The sequence below is a fragment of the Nyctereutes procyonoides genome, unplaced genomic scaffold, assembly GCF_905146905.1.
Source record: "Nyctereutes procyonoides isolate TBG_1078 unplaced genomic scaffold, NYPRO_anot_genome, whole genome shotgun sequence".
NCBI classification, from domain to species: domain Eukaryota; kingdom Metazoa; phylum Chordata; class Mammalia; order Carnivora; family Canidae; genus Nyctereutes; species Nyctereutes procyonoides.
Genome location: NW_026575047.1, coordinates 52,621,921 through 52,643,087, shown reverse-complemented (window position 1 = coordinate 52,643,087; position 21,167 = coordinate 52,621,921). Strand labels below are relative to the sequence as shown.

The following is a 21,167-nucleotide window of genomic DNA, read 5'->3' as shown; positions in this document are numbered from 1 at the left end:
CAATGTTCTGGATGCAGCTCCAAAATGTGTGGATCCTTCCTGCATCTTCCAGGCCATAATACACACTTTAAAACATTTAAAAGAATAGAAATCACACATCTGATTTCAGACCACAATGGAATTAAACTAGAAATAACAAAAAATAACTTGAAAATCCTGAAATAGTTGTAAATCAAACAACACGTTTCTAAATAATGCATGAAGAAGAAAGAAAGAAAGAAAGAAAGAAAGAAAGAAAGAAAGAAAGAAGAAGAAATCTCAGGAGAAATGTTAAAATATTTTAAGCTAGATGCTCCTGGGTGGCCCAGTGGTTGAGCATCTGCCTTGGGCTCAGGGCGTGATCCCGGGGTCCCAGAATCAAGTCCCGCATCGGGCTCCCTGCATGGAGCCTGCTTCACTCTCTGCCTGTGTCTCTCCCTCTCTCTTTGTGTCTCTCATGAATAAATAAAATCTTTTAAAAAATATTTTAAGCTAAATGAAAATGAAAAAAGAACTTATAAACTTATAAAAATCTGTGGGATTTGGGGGAGACAGCAATCCCTCCAAAGAAGACAGCCCAGTGTGGGGAGCCCAGGGAGGCCTCAGGCTTGTTTAGATCCTGGAGAGGAAAGAGACACAGAAGAAGTGAGCTTATTTACCACAGAACAGGACTTGTTCAGGCCAACAAGGAAGGATTTGTGAAAGGACCCAGCTAGGCACTGGGAGTGAGAATGAGTGTGTCTGGGGCACCATAACATAGAAATAAAAACAGGAAAATTAAGACAAGTGGCATCATCTGTCCCTGGGATGATATTTACCCTTCTCTCCTTGTTGCTGGATTAAAAGTTAATTCTGGGCTGGGAATAAGCCCAGCCATCCATAATTTGAATAAATAAGCCCTCAAATAAAATGAAATTGAAATGGTTTCCTTTGCTGAGCTCCTATGATTAATTATAGATCACTAAATTGGCCCATCATTTTCCACTTGTCATTAATATTTTTTTTCCTGATGAATTTGTAATGACCGGTTTCTTTAAAAGTCTTTAGCAGGGCAAAACGTGGTGGAAAGAAATGGTATTGTTTCTCTGCCACCTTGTTTTCTGCATCTGCTGCTGCTCTGGCAGAGGTGTGTGTGTGGCAGGGCACCCGGTCAGGGCTCAAGAGAGCTAGGACACAGTTGAAGTGCTGGGTTTCTCTGCCTCTGGAGGGGGTGGTAAGGAGCAGTGTGGGCAGGGTGAGAGGGAGGAAGACCAGATGCCCTGTTTTCTAACCAACCTTCATCATCCACCCCATTTGACCACTGCCAGTTGCCATGATGGGGTTAGCCCTGGGCCTTGTGCCTGGAGCTTCCTGCCAGCTTTCCATGCTGGGAAGGCTCAGACCCCACTGCCTGGCCCTAACCTGGGAGGGCAGCAAGGCAAGCCTTTCAGCTCCTCCTCATCCCAGGAGGTCTCTCCTTGCTATCCCACTCAATCAATCCTTCCACGCTCCAGCTACCATCCTTATTTAATTTCCACCTGTTCTGATGAGTCTCTGCGTTTCACTTAAATTTTGATACTGAAAAAAAAATTTTTGATACTGAGCATTTTTTCACATATTTATAAACAGTTGGAGTTCTTCTATGAATTGTCTGCTTATGTAACTTTGTTCATTTTCTAATAAGTTGCTTCTCCTTTTGCCAATACACACACCCTCTTTATATGTAATGAATTTGAATCCTTTGTCTACTATACATAGTGAATACTATATCTCAGCCTGTCCTTTGTCTTATTTCTTTTTTGTTAAGAGTAGATTTTTTTGTTTTGTTTTGAGCAAAAAGGTTTACATTTTTATGTAATTATATCTCCCTCTTTTCCTTTTGTGAAAAGAACTGGATTCTGGTTCTTGGTTAGGAAGTCCTTCCCAATTCCAAGACTATGAAAATATTCTTCTATACTTTCCTCGGATTCTTTCAGGGTTTTGATTTTTACATTTAGAACTTTAATCAATTTGGAATTTACTTTTGGATGTGGTGTGTGAGAAAGGAAACAAAGTTTTTTTTTTTCTCTAAAACATCCAAATGCTATCTCTTGGTGAGTCTATTTTTTTCTCACTGTAATTAGTCAATATTGGAAATCTATTAATGTAATTTACTAGCATGTTAAAGGGAAGATATATATTCATCTTGGTAGATTTCTTAAATTTAAAAACCTGACACTGAGCCTGAGCAAAATTCTCAATAAACTAATAATAAAAGGAGACTTTCTCAACCTAAAAAAACAAGCTACAGTATTAGTATTTCATCAATAGCAACAAATGTCCCACACTAACTCAAGGTGTTAAAAATAGAGGAATTAATTGGGGGAGTGAGTGGTTTATGGGAACTCTGTACTTTCCACTAATTTTTTTTTCTGTAAACATAACTCTGCTCAAAAATAAAAAATTAAAAAATGAAATAAAATAAAAATAACACACCATAGCAAACATGTTTGCTGGTGAAACTTTGTAAGAATTCTCATTAAAATCAGAACAAGACATTGAAAAGATATAAATATCTTATCCTACATTATTGCTTATTCCAGGGTAACCATAGTTTGTGTTGTGTTTATTGATTCCTTATTCTGTGACATGGAGACATTATGCCTCCACTCATATTCAAGTCTGCTTACCAACTTCTGTTGACACATCTCTACTCTTACTCTGTCAAGATTGATAAGGCTTATCTGTAAAGTTTTATTTATAGATTGATTCTAAAAGGTGAAAACCAACATACAAGCAAAAACCAAGTTAATGTGATTTTGACTGCGTAAATTTTATCATTGCTGAGTCAAGTCATGTGCCAGAAATATGCTTCTTTCCTCGTGGATCTACTGTCAGTATCCTTGGATCACTGAAAAACAGTTTCACTTGGACTGTATTTCCCATTGCCAATTGCTCAAAATCATGATCTATTTTGGTTTGTTTCATATTTGCATCAAATCTTTTAGATTCAGTTTGTTTTTCTTTTGGAGAGAAGCATCCATCTTATTCAACACATGCATCCTGGTTCCCAGTTTCCTATCATTCTATATTGTTTAGAATCCATTTCTTTCTAATTCTTGAATCCCACCCAAGTCTTATGCTTCATATGTAGATTGTGACTCTACATCTATTTATTTTTCATGGAGTACCTCGATGCCTTTCTGCTTCCACCTTACATGATTGTCCTTGTCATGACTTCCTGTACTGGGAGCATGTGTTACCCCACGAAGTCCTTTTTTTCATGGGTCCTCCCTCCCAAGCCTCTGATCTCCTACTCTAGGGTGAAGCCTTGCTGTTTAGTTGCAGACCTGGTGCTTCTCCAGACTGCTATTCTGGCTTTGGAACTATTGTTCCCTGGAGTATCTGTTTTTCCATTTGTTGATTCATTTCCTTATTTTGTTGGCATATTCTCTTTGGTTATTTCCTAAGAAAAAATGCATGGGACGTAAACTTTTTGAAGTCACAGGAGTCTAAAAGTTTCTTTAACATGTCCTCACACTGAATGGTTACTTTGGCTGAACTTTTTTTCAATTGAAGCCATTCCCCTTCAAGATATGCAGGCTCTGTTCCTTGGCGTTCCAGTACCCAGTGGGGCTACCAATCTGCTGCTTGTCTGATTCCCATTCCTTTGAGGGCTGTCTTTTTCCTTCTGGAAGCTCTTTAGAACTTTCTCTTCATCCTCCTGGCTATTCTGAAAATATACTGTATGTTTAGATAGGGGTCTTTGTAGGATGCTTTTAGCTGGAAGTAATACATCTCTCAATACAAGACAACTTAAGAGGTAAGGAGACTGATGGGCTCATAGAAGTCCCAAAGAAAGGTGTTCCAGAGTTGGCTCCACCTTGCCATCAAGGCCCTATCTTTTTTCCACCTTCTCTGTCTGCAGACCTCCACAGGTCAGCTAGCTGCCCAGGTATCACATTCTTGCAGCGTTCATAGAAGAGGGAATCATCTTATCCTTGTGTCTTATTTTATGAACTAAGAAATTCACCACACAGTCCCTCCTGGGAGACTTTTCTAATATCTCATCAGTCAGAATTGGGTCACAAGCCTCTTCCTATGCCAGTGACTAGAATTATCCAGGGACTGGATTAGAGTCAATCTCTGAGGCTAAGGCTACACAGAGGAGCAGGAAGACTTAAAAAACAAAACAACAAAAAATCAGGGTTCTGTTATTAAAAAAAAATGGAGGAAGGAATTACTGTTAAATACTAGGCCATTTCTTCTTTTATTTTTTCGATTTTTATTTTATACTTTGAATGACAAAAGCTCAAAATTCTGACACCAATTATTTCAAAATGATGCAAAATAACTCAAAATGTTTACAAGCATTTATCTTTCATTTTTCCTCTTTCAACGATGGTGTGGTCAACACAGTATGGCTTTCTTGGAAGGATATCTAAAGAGATAGGCAGAAAGACAGACAGATAAAAGAAAGGCAGAACCAATTCACTAGTAAGTATATCACTATTAATTCTTCCAAACCCTTCCTCTGCATTTCTAACAGGAAAAAAGCATGGCTTTTGCCCAATGGGAAGAACTGTCCATTTTCATGTAAAAATTAGAAGTTTAATGGTTGAGGCAGAAAAAGACTCTTTTGAAGCAAATCTTTTAAAATTATTTTAGCTGAGTTTTTTTCCTGGCATCTATTTCCATATTTCTATATACTTGTCTATACTTCTGTTTCATGAGTTTTCAATTTTAGATATTATCTCCTGATAATCCCTTCCCCTTTCTTGTCTACAAATACACATGTGCTTCCCCTCCTGGCAATATTGTTATATCAGTTTTTAAGTATGTATCTATTTATGTTTACATTATGAGCATGCAACTGTTATTCACAGCTGAGTCATATGGTGTTACATCTATTATAGTTACATCTCTGTTATTGTTATTTTGCTCAGGTTTTCCTCTTGTCTGGTTTTAAATTTCAAAAAAGTTTCCATTTGTCTCCTATATACTAATTACTGTTTTATCACCAAACTGATTATAAAATTCTTTTGAATATGTTCAAACTCATCAACACCAGCTTCATTTTTTTTCAGCTTTTAAAAAAAGTTGACTATAGTTGACACAGTTACATTGGCTTCAGGTACACCACACAATGATTCCATACATTTAAATTTTATTTAATTGAGAGAGAGGGAGAGAGAGAGGACGTGAGCATGTCAGGAGGGGCAGAGGGAGAAGGAAAAGCAAACTCCCCACTTAGCAGGGAGCTCGACGCAGGGCTCCATCCCAGGACCCTTATATTATGACCTGAGCAGAAGGTAGATGCTTAACCAACTGAGCCACCCAGGTGCCACTTTCACAACCTTATACTTTCCTCTTGGTTCGCCACAAGTAGCTACATCTGTCCTGATACAATATTATTACAGTAACATTGACCTACATTCCTTATGCTGTGCCTTTTATTCCCACGACTTATTCATTCTGTAACTGGGAGCCTGTATCTCTATCCCCCTCACCCATTTTACATAGTCCATGCCCCTCATCCCTGCTCAACAACCATCAGTTTTTTCCCTGTATTTATAGGCCTGATTCTGCTTTTTATTAATTTGTTTGTTCATTTGGATTTTGGGGGATTAGATTCCACTTATGAGTGAAATCATTTAGTATTTGTTTTTCTCAATTGATTTATTTCACTTAGCATAATACCTTGTAGGTCCATCCAAGTTGTCTCAAATAGCACAATACCATCCTTTTTATGGCTGTGTAATATTCCAGTGTGTGGGTATGTGTACATCTTCCTTTCCTCTGTGTGTGTGTGTGTGTGTATCTTTTACTTTTGTCTATCGATGGACACAGGTTATTTCCATATCTTGGCTATTGTAAATAATGCTGCAATTAACACAGGGGTACACATATCTTTCTGAATCAGTGTTTTTGTTTTCTTTGTAAAAAATAATAATGGAATTATTGGATCATATAATATTTCTATTTTTTACTTCTTAGGGAATTTCCATATTGTTTTCTGAATAGGAGAAGATATTTGCAGGGCACCTGAGTGGCTCAGTTGTTTAGGTGTCTACCTTCAGCTCAGGTCATGATCTCAGAGTCCTGGGATTAAGCTCTGTGTCAGGCTCCCTGCTCAGTCTGCTTCTCCTTCTCTTTTTGTCCACCCCCTGCCTCTCGTGCTTTCTACCTCTCAACTAACTAAATAAAATCTTTTTAAAAAGAGAGAAGATATTTTCAAATGATATACACAATAAGGGGTTAATATCCAAAATATATGAAGAACTTATACAACACCAGCTTCATTTTTGAATCTTTTTCAGAGTCCCTTATCTGCTGTTCTAATCTGGCATTGTTACTTCCACTGCTGCACGGTGTTGTCCTAGGACTTTAATATTATGCTTGGCATTCCCTTTGACTGTCTCTTAATGTTGGGGCTCTTATCTTCTGAATCTGCAGAATTCAACTCTCTCAATGAATGTATGCAATTTTAATTGAAATATAATTCATATCCCCCAAAATTTCACACCTATTAAGTGTACAATTGAGTGGTTTTATTAAATTCACAGAATTGTGCCACTATCTAACTCCAGAACATTTATATCACTTCAAAAAGAAACCTCATCTTCATCAGCACTCACCCATTCCTCCCTCCCCTCAGGTCCTGGAAACTACTAATATACTTTCTGTCTCTATTCATTTGCTTATTCTAGACATTTCATATCAACAGAATCATACAACACGTGGCCTTTTGTGTCTGGCTTCCTTAACATAATGTCTTTGAGGTTCCTCCATGTTATAACATGTATCAGTACTTAATTCCTTTTTATGACTGAATAATATTCCAGTGCATAGATATATCACATTTTGTTTATCCATTTATCTGTTGATGGTATTCAGATTGTTTATACTTTCTGACTATTATGAATAATGTTATGAAATTCATGGGCAAGTTTTTGTGTGGACATCTTTTTAATTCTCTGAGGTAGGTGTAAATAACCCAAGTACACTTGACCCATATGTAAGCGTAAGTATATTACCTATTCATTTTGATGAGGCACATCCTCCAATAGCTTCCTGAGAAAGGAAGCATGGCAGCACATTTTTGGGACCTTGAGTGTTTATTATATATCCACACTTTGAGTATAGACTTATTAGCAGGGGAAATCATTCTCTCCAAATTTTTTTCTCTCCAAATTTTAAAGGCCTTTTCTTCATGGTCTTCTAGCTTTCTGGGTTGCCTATGAGAAGTCCAATGCCATTTTTATTCCAGAGTCTTTTTATAAGACTATTTTTTCACTTCTGAAAGTCTATAGGAACTTCTCCTTTCTCCTAGTATTCTGAGATTTCACAAAGATTTCCTTAGTGTAGGATTATTCCCCACACACATTAGAGTGGAAATTTGGTGAACTCTTTTAATATAGAAACTCATCTGTTAGGCCTGGGAAATTTTGTTGTACTATGCCTATGGCAATTTCCTTCTCTTTTTCTCCTTTGTTCTTTCTTCTTGACACTTTAGTTATTGAGATTTTAATCTTCTTTGACTAATGCTCTATATCAGTTAGATGTTGCTGTGTAGCAAACTACCTCCTCCCCCAATTTAGTGGCCAAAACAACTACTTATTGAGCTGAAGATCTAGGGGTCAGTACTTTGGTTTGGGTTGACCTGGCCAGCCTTCCAAGTCTTGGCTGGGCTGCTTCATGCATCAGGGGTCATGAAGGTTGGACTTGCCAGTAGTTGGCTGGTATAAGATGATGTGAGCTAGGATAGTTCATCTTCCTCCACATGCTCTCATCTTCCAGCACACTAGTCTAGGTCTGGTCACATGGCAGTTGGGGAGAATTCCGATAAAGCAAGCAGGCATGTACAAGGTCTCAAGGCCTTGACTCAGAATTGGTACGTCACTTCTATCACATTCTATTGGATAAAGCAAATTACAAGTTCAACCCAGCTGCAAGGGGGAGGAAAAATGGGCTCTACTTTTTCTAAGCAAGAAATGCAAAGTCATGTCACGATGGGCAGGTTCTCCTAAAAATTCATATGTTGAAACCATAATACCCAATGTGATGGTGTTTAGAAATGGGGCCTTTGGGAGATGATTAAGTCATGAGGGTGGAGCTCCCATGATGGGATTAGGGCTCTTGTGAGAAGAGACATGAGCAATCTCGATTTTGCTCTCTCTCTCTGCCATGGGAAAATACAGTGAGAAGATGGCTATCTGTAAACCAGGGGAAGGGCTCTCACCAGACATCAAGTCTGCTAGCGCATTGGTCTTGGACTTCCCAGTCTCCAGAACTGTAGAGATAAATATTTGTTGTTTAAGTCACCAAGCCTGTGCCATTTTTTTTTTTATAACAACCTGAACTAAGACAAGGAAGGAGATTTATGGCCACTTTTGCATCAACTGTATGCTTCATTTGTGTCTTTTTTCTTTTCCTAATTTTTTATACCTTTGTCTTTTATTCTTCTTGGACTGTTCCTTCACTTGCTCTTTTAGGCTTTATGTTGAGTTTTTAATGTTTGCATTATATTTGTAATCTCTAAGAGTTATTTCTTGTTTTCTGATATTTTTTTTAAACAATAGCATTATGATCCTGGCTCAGGATAAATCCTTCCCTTATATCCTTCAGTAGTAACAAACTGAACTGACACCTTGGCCTTGGGTGTCCAGTCTCCAGAACCGTGAGAATATACATTTCTGTTGTTTAAGCTACACAGTCTGGCATTTTGCTATGGCTGCCCTAGCAAACTGATACAGCCATGCATGCCCTGGTTACCTGAAACATGCAGTGTAGGCTGTTCAGTGGTTATCAGTGAATTTTAGGTGGCACACAGCCCAGCACACTTATCCAGCATCTCTCTGATAGATGAGAGAGCCATCTGCTGAGCCCTTTTGCCTACTTTATAACCACACCATCAGCAAGGAAGGCTGATGTAACAGAGAGTCAGACACGCAAATGCCCTGTTTGCTCCTATCCTGAGTGTGTCAGCCTCTCCCATCTCTTCTCCTGGCTTCTCTCTGTATGTTTTAAATTGGTTCAATACAAGTATGATTTGAGAAACAAAGTGTGGTCTGTGAGCCTTTCTGTTCCATGGCTTCTGTGCTGGCCTTTCTAGAGAGTGTTTGCAGACCTCGAGATGCATTTCCATAATGAAAGATTTCCCCTGCCTCTCATCTTTTCTCATAATTCTATGTCTCTACCCCTTTGGTTCTACCTTCTATTCTTTTGCTCTTTGGGCAATAAATTCTGTTGTTATTGTATGTTTCTTCTACCTGATTGCACCTCAGGCTCAATCTGTCCTTAGAAAGAGCATGCATATTATCAGAGATCATTAGGATCCTTTGCTGGCAGCCTGCATGGTGGCTTTTTCCCTTGGAGCTTCTCCTCCTGCCAATGGTGGACACATGGTCACCTGTCCAGCCTCATGGCTTGGAGATAAGGTCCAATAGTATAGGGAAAGGACCTCCATCCATTGAAGGGAAGAAGTCAAAGTAGACAATATAGCTTCCCATTCCTACTTTAGTAAAAAAAAAAAATAATCAGACAATGCTACCAACATGCATTTGAAAAAGAACATTCAAAGCAAAACTCTTAGTTTCTGCCACCTTGGGTCTTTTTGGCAAAGATAAATTGATGGTTAAGGTTTCCATTAAAGTGTGAGATCCACTGTTTCAAAAACACTCAATTCCAAGACCTTTAAAGGCTGTTGAATTTGATGTTATTCCTCAATACATGACAGAGAACTTACATCTCCTGGATGCTGATATTGTTACTGTTTTCAAGTCTGGAGAGAATTAAGAAAAATCTTGAGTAGCTACTGTTATTTCAAACACTGATTCATTTCCTGTTTGGTTGACTCCATGAAATACCATCTATCTCCAGAAGACACATTAGGTAATAAGCAGCCTTTTTCGTTTTTTAGTAATTTGCTCATGACAAAGTCGTTGTTTCTCTCTTTTTTCTCCTACTCTGATGAAGAGTTTTGCTCCTCCTCTGAGTGAATTTTCAGCAGCATTTGTACCAGGAATGGCCACTCTTTTGGGCTGGTTGCTGACCTCGTGTACACTTCAGTTCTTGTAAACATCAGGCAGGGGTCCAGAGTCAGGCTTCTCCCCTGTGTGTGTGCACCATTTCTCAGAGGCACTATGGGAAGGCCAATCATGACTTAAGCTATTTTAGCAGCACCTTTCCTTGCCATGACAAATATCTATTTATGATAGTTGCTACGGACTATTACCATGCTTTGTTTAAAAAACAAAACAAAAGCCTCTGTTGGAGTGTCTTTAAGAAAAAAACAACATTTCTTTCAGCAGAAATTTCATGAAACTTTTAGACACATTAGTCCAATCTGTGTGAAGGGCTGCATGAAAAATCGAGGCACAGCTCATCTGGTGTGGGCAAGGCTGGCGATGGATAAGAGGAAAGAATGGGCATGAACTCACTCTCCCCTATGAACTGATAACTCCTTTCAGAAAAGGAATAACAAACAAGGATTTGGTCAAATACATCTTTCACATATCCATTCTTCTGACTTTGAATTCTGCTAGCATGGTCATAAAAAATATGTGATAAGGCTCTGTTCTCTTTTCTTCTGTTGTTTCTGCCTAAGTCACAAGCTCTAAAATCTTAGCTTCCAGAGATACTGTGCTTTGGAGGAGAGATGAGACCAGTGTCAAGTGATATGACTTCTCGTTCCAATCCTGATACTTTCTGTGTGTTCTTGAGCAACTCTCTGGGCCTGATACCTTCAGAACTCAAGGAGAACATTAGAGCTAATGACCCAATAAAGATGATTATCTTTATTTTAAATACTTTTAATTTTAAAACTTTTATCAGGTAAAGTTGCAACTATCCTGGGTTCCCCACAAGTCAATTAGCTTGTATAACACACATTTCCCATTCTATGAAATTTCAGATGTCTTAGAGAATACGGTCAGAGCTGCCTGAAAATGGAGACACCTATTTTTTGGATAAAGGAGTTTTTTTCAACCTCTTTCAAAGTTGCTTTTTTTTTTTTTGATAGACAATTTGGATAATGAATTTGGCTATTGTATTAATTAAGACTATTTTGCTTGCAGGTGACAGCCACTCAGGTCAAACTATCAAGAGGAATCTATGATTGTTGATATGTATAAATGCATTCTTTATAAGCTACAGACCACCAAATCCACAAGTTTGTTTAAGAGAAAGGAATTTATGACAGCATATTATATGGTGGATAGAATTTCCAGGCAGGTCAAGTACCCAAGCTTAGATCCTATAGCCAGAAGAGATGCCTGACTAGACCACAGGACTCGTCTTCTGAAAACCTTGCTGCTACTTCTGTCTCTGCCACTGCTTAGGGTTGGTGCAATAGACTCTCCACATCAGCTGCTCAGGAAAGCTAAGCCCCTGGGGTCCACTCTACCTGTAGAAAGTCTGATCCCTGAAAGTCTGAGTGTGGTCACCACTCTGGGGTGTTCATTACCAACTTCCATGTGTCTTGCAGGCATGTGGGCCTGGTGTAACTTTGATCACGTGTGAAACCTTTACTACAAGGGAGTCTGGGAAATTTGGACATGAGTTTTCCATCCTCTAGCTTATAGGATAGGAGTTGGGTGTGTTGTGAAGGTGGTAATGTGCAGGACCTGCCATAGCAGAAAACTGGGGCACTTCTCAGAATCCAAGGGAAGAAGGAACTGGGTATCAGTCCACACATGGACACTGTAAGGAAGTGAGAAAATTCTGTCCCCATCTTTCCTTTGCCTCTTCCTTCAGCTAATACCTTAGGGTAGCACACCTTCAACTAGCTTATGAATTTTACATGTTAGGGTCCAGATCCTAGAAAGGTCTAAGTTCCAGTTCCAACCTCCTCAGGAAAGTGATGAGTTGTCCCAGCCAGGGTCAGCTGCCCACCTCTGACAGGAGTGGGACCACAGTACCTGAGGCAGCCATTCATTTGAAAGCAAAGGAAAACAGTTTTCAGAAAAGGATGGTAGTAGAGTGGGGAAAGTGGGCCAGGAGTGTCTGGGCAAACTGGATGGTATCAAGAAGCCAAGAATTCTTCTTGAAGTAGTGTTACCACTCAGTTCTCGTTGGCTACATTCAGCTCAGTCTCCCTGCTGGGTAGGAGTGTGGCTTTCTTGAACTGTTGCATGTCCTCTGCCCTTCCACAATATAGATGCTGGGAACAAAGCAGAGTGGTGATAGCAAGTTAGCAGGGCTGGGCAAGCTGACATCCAACCACACTGTTACCCTGACAAGTGGCCTTTGGCAAGCCACTTCAGTTCTGTCCTCTGTATCTGCAAGATGAACTGGCAATGACTGCTCCTATAGAGACCATAGAATTTGAAATAGAGCTGCAGTGACCTCCCTCCACAGCATCCTGAAATTGATAAATAAGGACCCATTGGAAAGACAGCAATGGATGAGTCTAGTTGAGCACTCCGTTAGTAGCTCAGGAGAGGAAAGATAACAAAAGAACACCTTGCGATTCCAAATGACCTTAGGTGTCCAGATTCAACCTCACTCTTGAAATTTTAAAAATTTAGGAGAAATTCAGTGGTGTTTAGTACATTTACAACGTTATGAAATCATTACCTCTATCTGGTTTCAAAATATGTTCATCACCCAAAAAGAGAGCCCTATACCTATTAAACAATTGCTCACATTCTCCATGTCTCCATCCTCCCAGTCCTTGGTAACCATCTATCTGCTCTCTTTTCTCTATGGATTTACTTATTTTGAACATTTTATATAAATGGAATCAATCTATGGATGGGATATGTGATCTTTTGTTTGACATTCAGCTTTCATTCAGCATAATGTTTTCAAAGCTTATCCACACTGTAGTGTATATCTATGCTTCTTCCCTTTTTATGGCTGAATAACATTCCATCAAATGTACATACCACAGTTTGTTCACTCATTCATTGATGCACATTTGTGTTATTTCTTGCTTTTGGCTATTATGATTAGTGCTGCTATGAACATGAGTGTGCATACACATGTTCGAATACCTGTTTTCAATTCTTTTGGGTCTATACCTCGGAGTGGAATTGCTGGGTCATATGGTAACTCTGTGTTTAACTTTATGAGGAACTGTCAAATTGTTTTCCACAGTGGCTGCATCAGTTTACATTCCTCCCAGCAGTGTACAAGCATTCCAACTTCTCCACAACCTTGCCAACACTTATTTTCCTTTTAAAAAATTATAGCCATCTTAGTGTGTATGAAGTGATGCTTCATTGTGGTTTTGCTCTGCTTTTCTGAGAACCTTTTGAAGTTATAAATAATGCTTTGTCCTTGGTCCTTGAGGAGAATCCTGGAAAAAAGAGATGGACTAAAACCCTGGTAGCAGAGCAAATATTATCCCAATTCTCAAAACAGAGGGAAAGGTGGGCTCCAGAAACTTTAGGCTTCAGCTCTCAGTCACATCTAAGAAGCATGAGTAATCAGATGGAAAACAGAAAGAGCATGGGGATCCTGCTTCTCTAGTGAATGCATGGTTGTGTCACTGTAGTAACACATTGTTACTTCAGCATAGTTCTTTACTAAGTGTCACATCTTTATTACCAGAGGAGAGGCATGGGTCAATGCAGGGTGCACAGTCACACCCCAATACAAGCCCACATCTAGAGGGGTCTGTGGGGCAGCCCGGTGGCTCGGCTCAGTTGTTTAGTGCTTGCCTTCAGCCCAGGCATGATCCTGGAGACCTGGGATCGAGTCCCACGTTGGGCTCCCTGCATGGGGCCTGCTTCTCGCTCTTCCTATGTCTCTGCCTCTTTCTCTCTGGATCTCTCATAAATAAAATAAATGCATACATACATACCTTTAGAGGGGTCTGTGTGTGTGCCAGGCGCTACTGGGGCAAAGATTGGGAAGAGCCCGAGTGTAGTGTCCAGCAGGAGTTTTGGTGAAGATACTCTGGAAGACTTGGAATGCCCAGAGGTGACCTGACTGCATGAGCAAGCAAGGTTGGTTGGGACTAGGTTCTAGGCTGAGTTCAAAACCAGATGATACATGTTTGAAATAGGTGCCACCTAAGCATATGGCAGCTTGGGTGAAAGAAAACTTGCCTATTTAGTGGAGTGCTGGTCTACGTGAGTGAAGGAAGCAATGTGACTCTCTAGGAGGTAATCTAGGTAATATAGCAATTAAATGGACAGCTTTGTCAGAGCCAGGACAATGGAAATGGAAATGGAAATCCTCTGTACCATCAGACAACCACATTCTAAGGACAGTGAAAGTCAGCCTGTGTTTAGAGATTCAAGGTAGTAAATGCTACCCTGTAATGGGTAGGAGGGCAACATAAGCCTCCTCTGCTTCTTGTCCTCCACTAATATCACCCATATCATGTACACTGCTCCTTTGCACCTCTAGTTTATCTGCTGACTGCCTTTCTGGCTTCGACCCACATTTCTGATTTCATCTTCTTGTTTCTTTGCTATGGAGCCTCCATAGCCTGATCATCTGGTCATGACTCTTCCTTCGACTCTCCTATTCTGCCCATCACCCCCAAACCAGTACTGAGTGGCACAGCCCTAGAACTTTTTGCACTTGCTCCCTGCCTACCAAACAGCTTCTCCAGGCACAGCCTGTACTGTGGGAGGGTTCAGACAGGATTCTCTGGGCCAGTCCCTGGCCCGGAAGTGGAGACATTGGTTGGAGGAGTGGTTTTGCTGCTGTGGGGGTGGTTACATAATAACGCCTCCATATGTCTTCTCTTCCAAACTTCCGGGGGATGTGAGGCTTCCTCCATCCCTCAACCAGCTCTGGCTGGATGCATTGTCCAGTTCCTGCTTGCTCAGCTGCTCATTCAGCCTGAATGGACCTTGGAGATCAGACTAGCCTCCATATCTTCTAACCAGTAGAAAACTTCAGAACACTAACGCTTTCCAATCACTAAGTGAAGCACAAAGTGTGTGCAGAGCCATTAGAAGTTTAGCTTAGGGGCTTTTCCAGTTCTAGATGTAAGGAGCTTAGAAGTTGACATTCCATCCTCACAAGTAAAAAACTGAACAACCTGAAATATCAACAACTCTTCTTGGATCTCTAGGAGAGAACACAGGGAAAACCATTGCTCCTAAGATTGGAGAGACAGACAGGTGAGTACAGGGAGTCACAGCTTACTGGAACAAAGAGTCATAGCTGGAAATCGGTTAGGGAATCGGTGGAGGAGGAAAACCCAAACTTTAATTGATACATTGCTAGAGGCTCAATGTGGGCAAATCTAAGAGTTATAAACTCTGGGGGATATAGTCACAGGGAGTCTTTCACAATTTTGAGAAATTTAGCTGCAGGATCTCCTCCAGGTTCTCACAGTAACTATCAGGGGAAAAAAATTCCTTCATGCTTTTGGCAAGAGGAAGGGGAAAGGAACCATTTTGAAATGTGCCAGAGTACTCTTTTCTCCTGAACAAGGCCTGCCTTCAGGGAAAACTAGTTAACCAGAGCCTAACCTGCTGGGGTATTATCAGACTGTAACTGACTTGGGAAGGTACATATCCAACTCCAGTGAGCTCTAGCTTTCCAAGCAGAAGAAGAAACATCCAACTCCAGCCTACCCTAGTCATCCTGTCCTACATAAGGGGGAAAGATGGTAACTGAGAAATTCATGAAGTCCACAGTCCAGAGGCACAACCTCACTAAAAGACTGAGACCTAATTATAGGGCTATAGAACACTTCCTTTCCCCTCATGCCTCACCACCACATTACTAAAGGCCTACTCACACCCATTCCTTTTACCCGGTATATCATGTCTGGCTACCTAGAAAAAAAATTACAGGACATATAAAAAAAGCCAAAAGCAAAAACAAAAAAAACAACCCATAAACCTTACACTATGAAAAGAATAAGACATGGCAGCAATGTTGGAATTATCAGACCAAGAATTTAAAACAATATGATTAACATGCTAAGAACTCTAATGGATAAAGTAAACAGCACACAAAACAGTTGGGCATTGAAAGCAGAGAGATGGAAATCATAAGGAGAACCCAAAAGAAGTGCTAGAGATAAACAAACAAACAAACAAACAAAAACAACCTTTACAGAAATGAAGAATGCCTTTGCTGGCCTTGTTAGTACACTAGACACAGTTGAGGGAAGAATCTCTGAGCTAGAGCATATATCAACAGAACCCACAAAAAGCAAAGAAAACAAATATGTTAAGAAAGGAGAGAAAATGGAATCATAAAATAATCAATTAAACCCACAAAAGGCACAAAAAGAATGGAAGACAAAAATTGGAGCAAAGAATGAGGGCGACAAAAATAAAATGGTAATAAATATGGTACATATTAATCCAACTGTATCAATAATCACTTTGAATGTCAATGGCCCAAATGCACTAGTTAAAAGACAGAGATTATCAGAGTAGATCAAGACATAAGACCCAACTAGAAAGACAAATACCATGTGATTTCACTCTTATGTGGAATTTAAGAAACAAAACAAAGGAAAAAGAAAGGGATACAAACAAACAAACAAACAAAAAAACACTCTTAATGATTGAGAACAAATTGATGGTTAGCAGAGGGGAGATGGGTGGGAAGACGGGCTAAGTAGGTGATGAGGATTAAGGAGTTCACTCATCATGACAAACACTGGGTGATGTATGCAGTTGTTGAATCACTATATTGTACACCTGAAACTAATATAACACAGTATGTTATCTATACTGGAATTAAAATAAATAAAACATAAGATCCATTAATATGTTGTCTACAAGAAACCCCCTTTAAAGGCACATATGTATTAAAAGTAAGTGGAGAGAAGAATATACGATGCTAACCCTAATCAAAAGAAAGCAAGAGTACTTACATTAGTTTCAGACAGAACAGACTTCAAATTATTGAAAATTATGAGGGACAAATAATAATAGTAAAGGAATCAAGTCTACAAAAAGACATAATAATTCTTAACATGTATGTGCCTAACAACAGAGTATCAAACTATGTGAGCTAACAACTAATAGAATTGCAACAATAAATGGTTGAATCCATTATCATAATTGGAGACTTTAATACTCACCTATTGTAAATGTACAGATCCATCAAACAGAAAATCGGTAAGGACACAACCAAACTCAACACCTACCATCAACTGGATATAATTGACATCTATAAACAACATCAAACATCAGAGAATGCACATTCTTCTCAACCTCAAATGGAACATTTACCAAGACAGACCAAATTCTGGACCATCGTACACACCTTAGCAAATTTGGAAGAATAGAATCACAACATCTGATCTCAGACCACTGTAGAATTAAACTAGAAATCCATAACAGAAAGTAATTGGAAAATCCTAAAATATATGGAGATCAAACAGCACATTTCTAAATAACACATGAGTCAAAGCAGAAGAAATTTAAAAATACTTAACTAAATGAACACGAAAACATAAAAGAATTTGTGGGATGCAGTGAAAGCAGTGCTTAGAAGGAAATTTATAACATTGGGTGCACATGTTGGAAAAGAAGGAAGATTCATAATCAATAATCTAAGCTTTCATCTTAGCATACTAGAAAGAGAAGAGCAAATTAAAAACAAAGAAAGCATAAGAAAAGAAATAATAATGATTAGAGCAGAAATCAATGAAATTTAAAGCAGGAAATCAATAGGAAAAAACTCAACAAAACCAAAAGTTGGTTATTTGAAAAGATTAATAATTAATAAGCTTCTAGCCAGACCAACTCTCTTTTTTCTAAAAGAGAGGATACAAATTACTAATATTAGAAATGAAAGAAAGAGCATCACTGCAGATTCTGTGCACATTAGAAGGATAATAAAGGAATACTATAAAAAATTTGATAACCTGGGTGAAATGGAGCAATTCTTAAAAGACACAATCTACCAAAAGTCACACCAGAAGAAATAGTCCACATAAGCCTATATCAATTAAATAAATGAAATTAATAACCTTTCAAACAGATGGGTTCCCTAGTGAATTCTACCAAACATTTAAGGAAGAAATGATGACAATTCCCTACAATATTTTTGAGAGGATACAAGCAAAGGGAATACTTCCTAACTTATTATGAGGCCAGTATTACCGTAATACTAAAACCAGACAAAGCATATTATAAGAAAACTACAGATCAATATTTCTCATTAACAAAGATGCAAAATTCCCTCAATAAAATATTCACAAGTTTAATTCAGCAATATATTTTAAAAATTATATACCATGATCAAGTGGAATTTATCTCAGGTATGGAAGGCTGCTTCAACATTTGAAAATTGATCAATGTAATCTACCACATCAAGAGGCTAAAAAGGAAAATCACATGATCAGAACAATAGGTGCAAAAAAAGCATTTGATAAAATCTGACACTCATTCATGATAAAAACTCAGTAAATAGGGAACGGACAGGAATTTCCTTCACTTGATAAAGAATATCTACAAAAACCCTACAGCTAACATTATATTTAATCATGAGGAACTCAAAACATTCCCACTAAGATCAGGAATAAAGCAAGAATATCACCACTCACTACTCTTTTTCAACATTGTATTAGAAGTTAAAATAATTAAATAAGAGGAAAAAAAGGAAATAAAGGTGTACAGATTGGAAGGAAGAAATACAATTATCTTTGTTCACAGATGGCATGATCATATATGTAGAAAATCTGAAAGAATCAACAACAAAAAAAAACTCCTCGAACTGATTCATTGTAAAGCTAGAGGTGGAGGAGAGAGGCCTGGAAGACACCAACATGAGCAAATTGAAATCATTGCAGAAGGATAAAATTTGTCAGTTTATGATCTTCACACAATCTAGTGAAAAAACAGCAGTAAGTTTTCTTTTTCAAAATGACTGGAACCTGGGTATTGTAACACACAATTTTCTTCCAAAATCCTGAACCTTATATGTGAGAGAGTGTAAAAGGATCATTGAACAGGAAGAAGTTAGAACAACTATACAATAGATACAAAAATCCTAAAGATGAAAATAAAATAGGAAAAGATGGTATACTACAGCTCTGTGATGACCTGGCACTCAATCCAACCAGCATTAATGTGTTAGTTGTGTGGAAGTTCAGAGCAGCCACACAGTGCAAGTTTCCCAAACAGGAGTTCATGGATGGTGTGACACTGAAAAACTGAAGGCCCAGATACCCGAGATGGAACAAAAATGGAAAGAGCCAGGATGATTTAATAATTTTTACCAGTTTGCTTTTAATTTTGCAAAGAATCCAAAACAAAATGGATTAGATGTAGAAGTGGCCATTGCCTACTGTAATTCAGTGCTTAAAGAAGATTTAAATTCTTAGACTTATGGAATACATTTTTGTTGGAGCATTATAAATGATCAATATCAAAAGATACTTGGAATGTTCTTTTAGACTTCAGTACAAAGACTGGTGATGACATGTCTTAATTATGATGAAGAAAGAGCATAGTGTGTTCTTATTGACAATTTTGTGGAACTTGCATGCCCTCAAATTGCTTGGACAGGGATCCCTGGGTGGCGCAGTGGTTTAGCGCCTGCCTTTGGCCCAGGGCGCAATCCTGGAGATCCGGGATCGAGTCCCACGTTGGGCTCCCGGTGCATGGAGCCTGCTTCTCCCTCTGCCTGTGTCTCTGCTTCTCTCTCACTGTGTGCCTATCATAAATAAATAAAAAATTAAAAAAAATTGCTTGGACAAAAAGTACAACAGAGTAGCAAGCACTAAAGGAACCTTATGGAATATACATACTCTGTACAATAAATACAGTGGAAAATTGCGTGGTCAATTTCTGCTGGCTGGACTGAACTGAAGATCAATCTTCACAGCTCAGACGGAGAGTTGTGTCAAAACTTTAAAGATACCTTTTGGACTAGATCATATTTCACTCTTCTGATGGTAGTTTGGGTTTGTCTTCTAGTCTTGGCTGCTCTAAACATTTATAATCCCAACATTGTGGATTTCATCTTTTATCTATGGACCATACTAGTTTATTCTCCCATAGAGAAGCTTTATGGTGATTATTTTGAGGTTTTCATTCTTACCTAAAGCACAATGCTGCCTTCACTAGAAAAGTTATTAAAATTAAACATATGAATATTTTTAAAAACCTCCTGAGACTAATAAGCAATTATGGCAAGATTGCAAGGTACAGGGTTATATATAAAAGCCAATTACTTTCCTATATAGGCCCCCCTCATGGCTTTCAGGCCTCCCTCCTCCTGTTGGACCCTCAGGAGCCCAGCCCAGCCCTGCATGGGACTCTGGGAGCCTCTGCCCTCCTCTGCCCTGAGGCCCTGTGGCCTCCTCCCACCCCCACCCGCCCCAGGCCATGGCAGCTGGAGAAGCCTCTGCTGAGCCAGCCCTTTTCCTCCCGACCTGGGGCCCAATTTCCTTTGCCCCAGAGTCCTCCTCCTGTGCCAAGCAAACGGGGCCCTATGTGAGCAGATGCTCAAGAGCCCAGCCTTTGCCCCACGCTCTTCCCAGCTTCTGCAGTGGTTCAGTCAGGGCCAGGAGGCATGTGCAAAGGACAAATGTGGGAGCCAAAGGGCTTCAACTCTGGAAAAGGGGTGCCCACTGGACCTCTGGCACTGGATGAACAATGGCACTGGATGCCAGCAATGAACAAGTGAAATTTGAAATTAAAAACACAGTACCACTTATATTAGCACTCCCCCCAAATGACGTAGTTAGTATAAATCTAACAAAAGTATAAATCTATATGAAGAAAACTAAAACACTCAGATGAATTGAATTAAAGAACTACTAAATAAATGGAGAGATATTCCATGTTCATGGACAGGAAGACTCAATATTGTCACGATTTCAGTTGTTCCCAACTTCGTCTCTAGATTCACTGCAATTCCAATAAAAATCCTAGCAAGTTATTTTGTGGACATTGGCATTGATTCTAGAGTTTATATGGAGAAGGAAAAGACTCAGAATAGCTAAGAGAAGAACAAAGCTGGGGGACTGACACTACCTGACTTAAAAACAATATAAAGCTTCAGTTATCAAGATACGTGGTATTAGCAAAAGAATAGACAACTAGATCAATATGATAATAGATTAGAGAATATAGAAAATAATAAAAAATAATAAAAATAATATAATTATAATATAAATATAATATAAAAGTAAAATATAATAAAATAATAATAAAGATATTAAAGATAAAGACCCCAGACATATACCCACATAAATATATTCAACTGATCTTTGACAAAGGAACAAAGGCAATACAATGGAGCAAAGACAATCTTTTCTACAAATGGCACTGGAACAACTACAA

General features: G+C 38.9%; 1 pseudogene; it reads left to right on the top strand.

Moving 5' to 3' along the window:
* The first annotated feature begins 18,643 nt into the window (after positions 1–18,643).
* LOC129510212 (DCN1-like protein 1) lies at positions 18,644–20,508 on the top strand (annotated as a pseudogene).
* The last annotated feature ends 659 nt before the right edge of the window (positions 20,509–21,167 follow it).